This window comes from Lycorma delicatula, chromosome 13, assembly GCF_047948215.1.
Source record: "Lycorma delicatula isolate Av1 chromosome 13, ASM4794821v1, whole genome shotgun sequence".
NCBI classification, from domain to species: Eukaryota; Metazoa; Arthropoda; class Insecta; order Hemiptera; family Fulgoridae; genus Lycorma; species Lycorma delicatula.
In genome coordinates this window covers 42889684-42900938 of record NC_134467.1, presented here as the reverse complement: position 1 = coordinate 42900938, position 11255 = coordinate 42889684, and the positions used below count along the sequence as shown (strand labels likewise).

The 11255-nt window shown below is 30.3% G+C and overlaps 1 long non-coding RNA gene across 1 annotated transcript; it reads left to right on the top strand.

Annotated features, from left to right (window-relative positions):
* Positions 1-271: 271 nt before the first annotated feature.
* On the top strand, positions 272-10437 carry LOC142333957 (uncharacterized). Its single transcript, XR_012758758.1, has 3 exons — positions 272-637; positions 7601-7755; positions 10195-10437. It is a non-coding gene; the product is annotated as an uncharacterized LOC142333957 (long non-coding RNA).
* The last annotated feature ends 818 nt before the right edge of the window (positions 10438-11255 follow it).

Below are 11255 nucleotides of genomic sequence, written 5' to 3'. Positions count from 1 at the left end.
GGAAGTAAAAAGAATTAATGAACAAGTATAAAACTATAATACATAATTCTAAAACTCTTTTTATAATTAGACTACTGCAGTATGTGCGACTTAAGTTAAAAAAAAAGTATTATTAAAACATGATAGCAGTTACAGTAAAAAAAAAAAAAAAACAACAAATATGTTCAGATTTCAAGGACAAGTTGAGTTTGAACAACTAAACTAAATTAATAAAAACCCTTGTACGTGACCACTGTTTATCGCACTAAGTAGGTGAGAGATGTAAAAAAAATAGTCATCATGAAATTTTTTTATTTTATAAAGCAATAATGCTATCTAGGGAGAAAAATTAAAACTACAAATAACTTAGTATAGTGTCAACAGTCTTATAATACATGTCATTTATTAAAATTTTTGTTTTGTCTTGTTGTGTTTTGGTTTGATTCTGTTTGATGTGCGTTTAATTAATAAAACCAAATATTATATCTAAAATAAAAAAGAACTTTAATTATGTTGCTTTAATTTTTTTTTAATATGGTGTAGTTTTTCAACATATTAGTGAATTTCTTTCGTTAACGTGCAGTGAAATAATTTTTTATGGTGTTTTTAATTACTAAAATTTTATTATTGGATAACAAATATTACTTTAATAATATAAGTAAGTACAATTTACGATATATTTTGATTTGAAATTTTGATAAAAAAAGTTATGTCATAAATATTAATTAATTGATTCATATGATTTCCTGGAAATTTCTAGATGATTATTTTGTTTGATACGACCACCATTATCAGCTACGTCCCTTATTCGTGTAGTTAGAATACTTTCTAAGTTATTAACTTATTATATAACGAAACAACAGAGAGAACCTTTTATTAATTAGAATTCAACAACGTAATATTGGTATGGAGAATTTATTTACCTATATAGAAGCCTTTATTTTTAAAATATGACTGGAGTTCGACCGGGTTTCAAAGTATTCTGAGTTATTCTTCTATTTTTCGTTTGGATCGGCAATTTTTTTCGGTGTTATCTAAAGTAGCAATTCTTTGATTACCATTGTATCTACGATTCTGGTATCTTAAATTTCACGAAATTAATAAAATACTTATTAAAACAGATTTCCTTTTAGTAGGATTTTTATTTCTTTCTCTGCCTCCCACCGATTTTTCTCGAATAAATTTTAAATTAAAACTGTAAAAGTATTTTTTTTTAGATTTACAAAAAAAAGTCAAGTGAAAAATAATATTGGTTAGAATCCAAAGCAGTGTACATGAAAAAAAATATTTTAGTGGGAAATTTATCTTTAGCGAGATGGTTTGTATCGATTAATTGATACATCACATCATACATAACGATAAACTTTACAAATCGATTTATAAATCAATTTTTGTTTTACTTTTATTGTCAAACAGTCTTTACTACTAAAGTAAAAAATTATCTTACCAAAGAATTTTTTTTTAATTTCTACATATTTAGAAGTGACCCGAATCCAAAAATTCTATTTAATGAAATATCTATATATAAGTAACAGTTTAACCTGTGTCATTTTAAACTGGTTTAGTTTTTTTTAGTCAAGTTCGGTACGTATTAGCCCGACGACCATAACCATAATGATCTAACTTTGAAGTATTTTCAAAGTTACGGGATCATTAATATACTTTACGTATTCAAAATATAACCATTATTGTTTATAATGACAGATATAAATTAACCAAACTTAACCTACGCTCGCTTCGCTCGCTAACCTGGATTAATTAACAGTAATATTTTGATTATTTAAATAATAAATAATTCCAATAATTTAAAATTACATTTTTTTCTTGTTTAGCCTCCGGGAATCACCGTCAGAATTACTTAAGAGGATGAATGAGGATGGAATGTATGAGTGAAGTGTATTTTTGTAGTCTCAGGTTGACCATTTCTGATTAATTGTCACCCAACCACCAAAGAACTCCGATATCCACGATCTAATATTAAATCCGTATAAAAATAATTGTCTTTACTAGGATTTAAACGTTGGAACTCTCGACTTCGAAATCAACTAATTTGCGAAGACGCATTCACCACTAGACACTAACCCGGTGGGTTGTATTGTTATTTTTTTTAACCTGCTGGACCACCGTTAGGTATTGCTTCAGAGGATGAGATAACTGAATGTAGCGAGTGAAAATGCCATACTTGACCGGGATTCGAACCCGGGACCACCAGATGAAAGGCCGAGACGCTACCACTCGCGCCATGCAGGTTGGCTGAATTTTTTATTTACTTTCTTTCTTTTTCCTGTTTAACCTCCGGTAATTACATTTCAGATAATAATTCAGAGGATGATATGTATGAGTGTAGTAAATGAAGTGTTATAGTCTTGTACAATCTCAGTTCGACCATTCCTGAGATGTGTGGTTAATTGAAACCCAACCACCAAAGAACACCGGTATCCACGATCTAGTATTCAAATCCGTGTAAAAATAACTGGCTTTACTAGGACTTGAACGCTGTAACTTTCGACTTCCAAATCAGCTGATTTGGGAAGACGAGTTAACCACTTGACCAACCCGGTGGGTTGAATTTTTTATTTAAATACGCAAAACATTACTGTGTTAATTAATCTAGGTTAGCGAGCGTTGGTTAACTTTGGTTAAATTATAATAATTTAAGTTTATTTAATTTATTAAATATAAATTTAATATTTATTTAAATTTAATTTATTTATTATAAAATAAATTAATATAATGGTTATATCGGGGGATATTAACAATAACCCAAAAGTTATTTTTTTGTAGGAGGAGGAAAAAGTTTCAGGATAGTAGGTTAAATCAATCCTGAGATATAAGGTGAAAAAAAAGTGCGACACACATACATAAGTATCTTTTTTTGTCTAGACCACAGTAGAACCCTAAAACATAAATATTTTTAAAAATATTAAAAATAAAATAATTATATAATATAAAAACATGATTTCAATTTAAAAAAAAAAAAAATGAACTAAAAAAAGAAAGAAAAAAAATTTAACTAAAAAAAGAAAGAAAAAAAAATGATTTTAACATTCAGTTTTAATCTGTTTAAATACTTCTGAATAGTCGTGTATTAAAGAGCTCTTTAAAAATTAAATGTCCTCTATAAAGAGCTCTTTAAATATTATCGATGTAAGACCTGGTGATTTAAAATTTAAATACCTCCTATTTCTACATTTCTACATGAAAATCCATTTAAAAATTAAAGCTCTCTCACAGTTGATTGGTAACACATTATTTTATTTAATTAAAGAGAGAATAATGATGTTTAACCCTCTTTTTCCTTACCTTTTTTTTTTCTTTTTAGTTCTATTTAATATAGTTTTTTTATTTTATTTTATTTTAATATTATTTTATATTATTTTTTAATATTATTATTATTTAATTTACCAGTTTTAATGTTTTATTTTTTACATATTATTTTATTTTGATTTATTTTTTTTTTTTGGCAGTATGTTTTTTTTTAACTACTTTTATTATTTATACGTTTTAGTGATCATCGAGAAAAAGTCACGTTTCGAAAATTTATGGATTTAACGTAGGCCTGGTCTTTGGCAAGTATGTGAGTGCTCAAATCGACGACAGCTCTAACCGGGGTAGGCCCTTGTAGTTTATGCACCGTCACAGCCCAGCACAATATTAGTGGCAGCTTACGCCGTTCCACTTTGCCCTGCTTCCCTAAAGCTTCAAATTAGAGGGCTCGATCCTCAATCCGAACCGACAGCATTAAATCTAATCATATTGTCATCAAACTCTCTCCCTCACTCTATCTCTTTTTGTCTCTCTATATACAGGGTGATTCAGGAGGATAGGGCAATACTTTCACAAATCATTCTAGAGGCTAAAAATAAGAAAAAAGTTCATATAAACATATGTCTTCGTTATCGAGTTATACAGAGTAAAAGATTTCGCTGGAGTTTCAGTTGCTCCGGATAAATTAAGGCTTTCTGAAATTCTGGGAAGGTCAATTAAGGGGTAAATTCAATTGTTTCTTATGGTTTTTGAGCTGGGAAATCGAAAAAAATAGGTCCCAGAACTGTATCTCTCTTAGTTTCTAAGATATCCCATGTAAAACGCCAAAAATAGGGTCAAAAAACACATTTTTTTACGTTTGACGTACAATAACGTTGTTAAATTGGAAATAAATCATACATTTTTTAAACGTAAATTGTAGAAAATTTAATTATAAGAAGATTGATGTAAATAATGTCAACAGAAAACAAATAAAATTTTAAACATGTCGACTCTTATTAACAACAAAACCGACGAAAACTTAGAAGAAAATATTACAAAAAAAGAAAACAGATGTCTAGTAGGTACAATAATTTTAGACCTACGGAAAACAAGTTGTCCACGTGGTCGAGAAACCCCGGCGGCTGGATTTAGTGAAGCCGTGGCTTGATGTATGGAGAATCAGAGTCAACAGAGAAAAGTCCGTGGCCGTGCTATTTGCATGCAAGCGACGCGCTCCGGCCAGACAGCTGGAAATCTCAGGAGAAAAAATATCCTTTGAGACAAAAGTTAAGTATCTGGGAGCGGTTCTGGATAAACGGTTTACCGTTTATCCAGTGCTTAATCAATCCGGTGCTTAAGCACCTGTACTCAGTGCTTAATCGAACCAGCCCAATTCCGCTGTAAAAGATACTCATATACCGACTCTACGTCTTTCCAATTCTGACATACGCCTACCCGGCTTGGGAGGTTCAGTTGTGTTTCACGTTCCAGAAAATGCTGGAGGCCGTCCAAAACGGGCGCTGCGTACGATTTTCGGAGCGCCGTGGTTTGTCAGAAACGTTACACTTCGCTACAACTCGGACATAAAAACAGTATCAGAAGTGGGCGTAGCACAGGCGTGCGGACTATTCGGGAGAGCGGCCGTATCCGAGCACAGCCATCTCAGGGACATCTGCTGAGAGAACCCTACACATCAAGGTGTGAGGAAAAGGCCTCACGCCGTGTTAGATGAACCACCGTGAAAAGGCACGACGAGGGTTTGTGTATGATAAACCAGGCCAGGAGCCTCTTTGAATACTAGATCGTGGATACCGGTGTTCTTTGGTGGTTGGGTTTCAATTAACCACACATCTCAGGTATGGTCGAACTGAGAATGTACAAAACTACACTTCATTCACACTCAATACATATCATCCTCATTCATCCTCTGAAGTATTATCTAAACGGTAATTACCGGAGGCTAAACAGGAAAAAGAAAAGGCCAGGAGCCTCTGCATCGGGTGAGCCAACAGGGAACTCCCAAAAATGATTGCAGTCCTTTAAAAAAAAGTCATTAAAAAGAGGTGTGCGCGTAAAGTTACAGTTCATAAATATATTGACATACAGGTTTTTTTTCCAAAACTATATCAATTTTATTTATCCCATTTCAGAATCATACAATATTACAGAATTAGAAAATATATCACATCCTAAATAGTGTTTAACAAATAATTAAATGTTTAGTTGTGTTGTATTTTCTTCAAATTAAATGTAAAATAAAATAAACACGTGAACCAATATTAATTTAATCTACCCCATTGTAATATCCTACAATAGTATAGATATAGATAAAATCAGATGTCCTAACGAGTGCTTAATAATAATTGATCATATGGTTTTGTTGTATTATGCTCTCTACAAGTATCCTCAACAGGAAATAGAAAAGATACTGCTACTGGCCGGATCATATTTTTTGTTTACGGTTAAAAGTCTACAGTGGAGGTCTTCAGTTAAATAAACAAAATAAAATAAAATATCTTTTAAACCTTTTATTCAAAGTCGATTGACTTTGTATTATATTGATTCCATCCTAATTTAATAATCACTATTACTAACGGAAATATATATTACCTTTCCAGTGTTAACTACTAGTAGACCACTTAATTATTCAAAATGATAAATTAAATAAATTGTTAACTTTCAACTTTTATTGAAAACATCTGAATCTAATATTTTTTTTGCGCACGCGCACGGGAATATTAAGAACGATTTTGCCCCCCTTCATAAAAAAAATTTAATGTGTAGGTAGGTTGAAACATGAGAGGTTTGTCATATTGTTCTTAACAAGGTCTGTTACATATTTCTTGTAATATAGAATATGCCTCCTTTTCATGTCTGTTTCACCTCTGTTTCAAGTGAACCAGGACAATGACGATGTCCACGTGGTATCCCCAAACCCTTCCCGGACACACGTGTGTCTGGAAGCTACCACCAAACGCTAGGGGGGCCCCTCAAGAAGACAAATTCCTGTTTGACCGAAAGGACTTCAGAATGCGGACTGAAGGGGGAATATTGTTGGAATACATGCTTAGTCTCCCTTTATCAGCCGGAGTTAATTATTTCTCATCGGTCTAAAGGGCCAGAATGTAAATACCAAATCCGTCCATAAATAAAATTAAAAAAATAAAATCTATAACTGCCAATAAACAAATAATAACTTGCCAGATAAAATAGAAAAATACAGCAGCAAGGGAGATTTGTGCATGTTCTGGAATTAGTAGGAGGAAAACAAACTCCGCTAAACTTGCGTTCCATTCCATTTAAGAAACAAATACTCATGTTAATTCACTTCTGGACTTTTCTTCCACCTAACCTTAACAATGCAAGTGATGAGTGCAGTGAATGCTTTCACCAGAATATATCCGTTATGTAAACAAACTTCCCATGAAAATGAAGACCGAGTGTGATTATTGATAGACTCAGTCTCCAGCAGTAGCTGGAAGGATATTCTACTGGCTGAATTTCAGGAGAAAACTAAAGAAAAATGAATTTAAGGTATCATATTTTAGGCAATATAATTCTATAAAAAATCTGTTTTTTTTTGTTTTTTTTTAATTTGTGTTACTAAATGCTCTGCCCTCATTCAATTTCATTTTGCAGATTTGAAAACTGTATTTATAAAAAATATTATAAAATATCTACCTTAAATGCATAGAATAGAAAAAAAAACATATTTATTAGAACAATGGTAATCAATAAATTGTTGATAATAATTGCTCGTTTTTAATTTGTAGCAAAAAGTTGATATTCCTTTAAATTGAATGAAAGTGTATTTTTGGTTTTATTTGATTTTTTGAAGGCTTGAAAGCTTATTTTATATAAACAATAGAACAGGTATCCCAACCCCGTAGGGGGAGGAGATACTATTCTACTGTTTAAGCTTTTAAGTTTTCAAAAAAAAATCAAATAAAATTAAAAATATACTTTTGTTCAATTTAAAGAAACTTAAATGATTCATTAAAGTTAAATTTGAAAATCAAGTCTGTTTGGACTTTATTTAATTTGTATTAGAAATTATTTGAATGACACAAAAACACACGGTGTTAAAATCATTTGTGCAGTGTGATTCATGTTAATAATATTTTTTTAACACTACATACTGATGAAGAGCCCAATCTGTTTTTTTGTCATATAATTCTCTGATAATTCAAACCGTTTACACGGTTTTTCCTTTTATAACAGTTATTTGACTAGTCAGAAAGAATGAATTAATGTAATTAATTGATACTTATTAAATTTCACAGTATTGAGATGTAAAAAAAAAAAAAAAAAATGATTAACTTTTATCATTCTTGTCAAGAGGTTTGTTGTATATTTTTGTTTTTATTTACAGCTCTGTTTGCTGTGATTACAGCTTTCTTATTTCAATACCTTTGGAGAGAGGAATCTGAAATGATGAGTTAGAAATTTTCATCAGATTACTATTATATTATTTAACATTGTATGAGTCTTCATACAAGAAGTCCTGCATTATTTTACAATCCCTAAGTGAGTACAAAATTACTTAAATTTAGTAGAAAAACAGAATTGTTTTATTATTCAGTTAAAGGTTTTTTAATATTGTTGTAAAAGCTTTTCTTTGAAGAATTTCATACGAACCATTTTATGTAAGATTTAAGTTTAAAACTAAATTCTAACTTGCTCTTATCTGCATTATTTTGCAAGTTTTCATGTAATATTATTTCTTCAGGTTATTCTCTGATAATTATTTTTTCAAATAATAATAAAATTATTTGAAACAATCCATCAGGAATTATGAAAAATTATTTACATTTTGTTTTTGAAAGTTTTCCCCATATACATATTTAATCTTCTACAACTTCATTAAGAGATGACATTAAAAGATTAGTGTATATTTAAGTACAGAGGTTTACTCTTGTCATTTAAGTATTTTAGAAAAATATTCAGATTTTCAATATCAACATAGCAGCAATTATGCCTTTTTCAGCTCTATTAGGTAGATTTCATAAGAAAGCTACCTATTGTAATGGGTACCATGATTCGACTTCTGAAAAATTTTGACATATCTTCATGTTTCAGATCTCTCAGACCTCAAAACTATCATCAGCTCAAAATTTTTTATATATATATGTATAGTTTATACATACTACATAGTTGTATAACTATGCATGTATACATTGATATATATATTTCACTTTCTTGTGGGCACAATAACTGCTGTAATTTTGTGCCAATCACTTTCAAATTGTTTGTTAAAATTAACTCGTCCCGAAATCTTGGTTGAGTTCGTTAACAGTCAAAATTGGACCATGGGGATGAAAATGGATGGGCTTTTTTGAAAAAAAAAAATCGCTATAACTTTCTTATTAAGTAAAATATTGAATTCATTTAACATTCCTACTATTCTTTGGATAAGGGACTAAAACTTATGTAAGTAAAGTTTTTTGATATCACCAACCATTGGCTCAGGGGGTGGAAAAATGGTATTTTGAAGACAAAAAAAAATCGTACCTTCATTATAGGCAAAGTATCGAATTAGTTTAAAATGGTCGTTAGCCCTCTAAACATTACCTAAAACTTTTGTCTGAAACAATTTTTGATATGACCAACGCTTATGGCAACGGATGGCCAAAACAAATAAACAAAAAAAAGAAATATCGCTATAACTTTCTTAAGTAAAATACTGAATTTCTTTAAAGTAACACTTATCCAAGTAAACTTTTTTGACATCGCCAACTGTTGGCCTAGGGGGTGGAAAAATGGGGTTTTGAAGGCAAAAAAATCATACCTTCCTTAATAGGTACAGTTTTGAATCGATTGAAAGTGGTCATTAGGCTTTTAAACATTACCTAAACCTTTTGTCTGAAAAACTTTTGATATGACCAACCCTACGGCTTGGAATGAACAAAATGTTGCTGGAATTGTAAGATGGGGCTTGTCGTATGCTAAACATGAAACTTCTTTTCACATGCAGCCATTGTCGTGTTAAGTAAATCTGAGATTTTTCTTAAATTTAAGGTGGAAATTTTTTATCCCCTCCTTAGTACCAGTGAAATCTTTTTTAAAATTTTTTTTTAATTTAATTATACTGATTTATTAATAATTATTAACCTCCAATTGTAAAAACAGTTTTACAATAAATAATAATTCAATAATAACAATTAAAAAAAATCAGAAGTTATTTGTGAAATAAAATTTTATGTATTTTTCATTTAAAAGGATGAAGTCTGATCTGAACCGATGTACCTTCTTCTTCTTCCTCTTGTAAGGGCCAAATACTTCATTAATTAAAATTTTATTTTGCTGTTACCCCAGAACATTGAAAATAAGTTCCACTTATGATATGTCGTTGAAACGCTCTCAATAAGGGTTTATTACTGCAGTTAAGAAAAACCCAAATATTTGGATTTTGGGCTTTTTTGGACACTTTTGATCAAGTTCATTGCATTCAAAAGGGGAGGTGCACAACTAGATGTTGCAGCAGTCCTAAATCCAAAATTTCAACATTCTACTCCTAATCATTTTTGAGTTATGCGAGATACATACGCACTCTTGGGGCTAAAGATAGTATCACTGTGGAACTTTCAAAAGCCAAGATGAAAATTGGTCTTTCATTAATAGTGAGGCTTTATGGCAAAAGCTATACTGATGGATTGAGTAAATAAGAATCTGTCGATTCATTCAACTGTAGCCAACAAAGTTTTTTTTGTGACTGTAGATTCTGCCACCAGCTAAATCTCATGCTTATGATTATAATGGTGTACAGACACCAACTGCATTGATAATTGTGCAGCTGAAAGAGGACTTGGTGGCGGCAAATCAGCATATCCGCATAAGAAGAATCTGTTCCTGACTTCTTTTAATTCTGATATGGTCGACTTTATTTTATTATTACAGCAGATCTTTATTATTATAATAGTTTTTGTTTTTAAAAGTATAATATTTTTCTTTTTTCTTTTTTTTCAGGGAAGAAGAATATCTGTCATTGAAGAGATTTTTAAAACTATTAAACTATTTATTAACAGATATAGTATCATAATATATAAGTTTATTATGTAATGTTTTGCGTCTATGTGTATTAGACATGAACATTGTTAAGCTGTTCTGATCAAGGTTTTACCATAGTTTCCCTTGATACAACAGGGCAAATGCCAGAACAGTTCATTTTGTATTCCATGGAATTTAATCTTTGATATCCTTACTCTTATTCAAAATAATAAAATTAAATATTATTTATATATAATCTTATTTGTTATAATTTATTTAATTAACTGCACAATCCCACATTTTTAAGTACATAATGCAAAATGCCAGTTTAAAAAAAAATTATTAAATTAAAATCAATCAGAAATAAATATGAAAAATATTTAAATGTCATAAAATTTTATTCTTAATTACATTTTAACACATTTTTATTTATGTAATCCCTTTTATACAGCATTCCATGTATAAAAAATACCTTAATGTTACAGCATTTCACGGCTTCTTTATCATGATCATTTCTGCTTCTCATCAATCTTGATTCTGGTTTTAATATCCATTAAGATGTTATCCATTCCAAGGCTGTTATTTATTTTACGCAACAGTAATGTAATTTTACAGCTATTAATATTATGTGTAGTGGCTATACTTAACCCTTAATCAAGAGGTCCAGTTGATTTTTTATACGAGGTTTCTTCCTCTAGCCTTTGAAGAGCCTACTTTTAAGTACAAGGATACATTACCAGTTTTAATCTGGTGTTGGTACTTTGTTTCTCCAGTAGCCATTATTTCTTATAGTTATCTAGGTTGTAACATTACAAACCTGGGTTTTAAAGGGTATTAAAAAGTAAAAATTTTGATTTAAAAATAATTTCAAGCTTCATCAACCCTAGTCAAAATTGCATCCATTTAATTTTTTTGGTTAGTTTAAAAGTGGTTATCATGTACCTCTTAAATAACTGCTCAGAAATAGTGAAGAAAAAATGAATATATATATTTATGTAAAGGTGAGGAAAATCATTGATACTACCTCAATATGACTTATA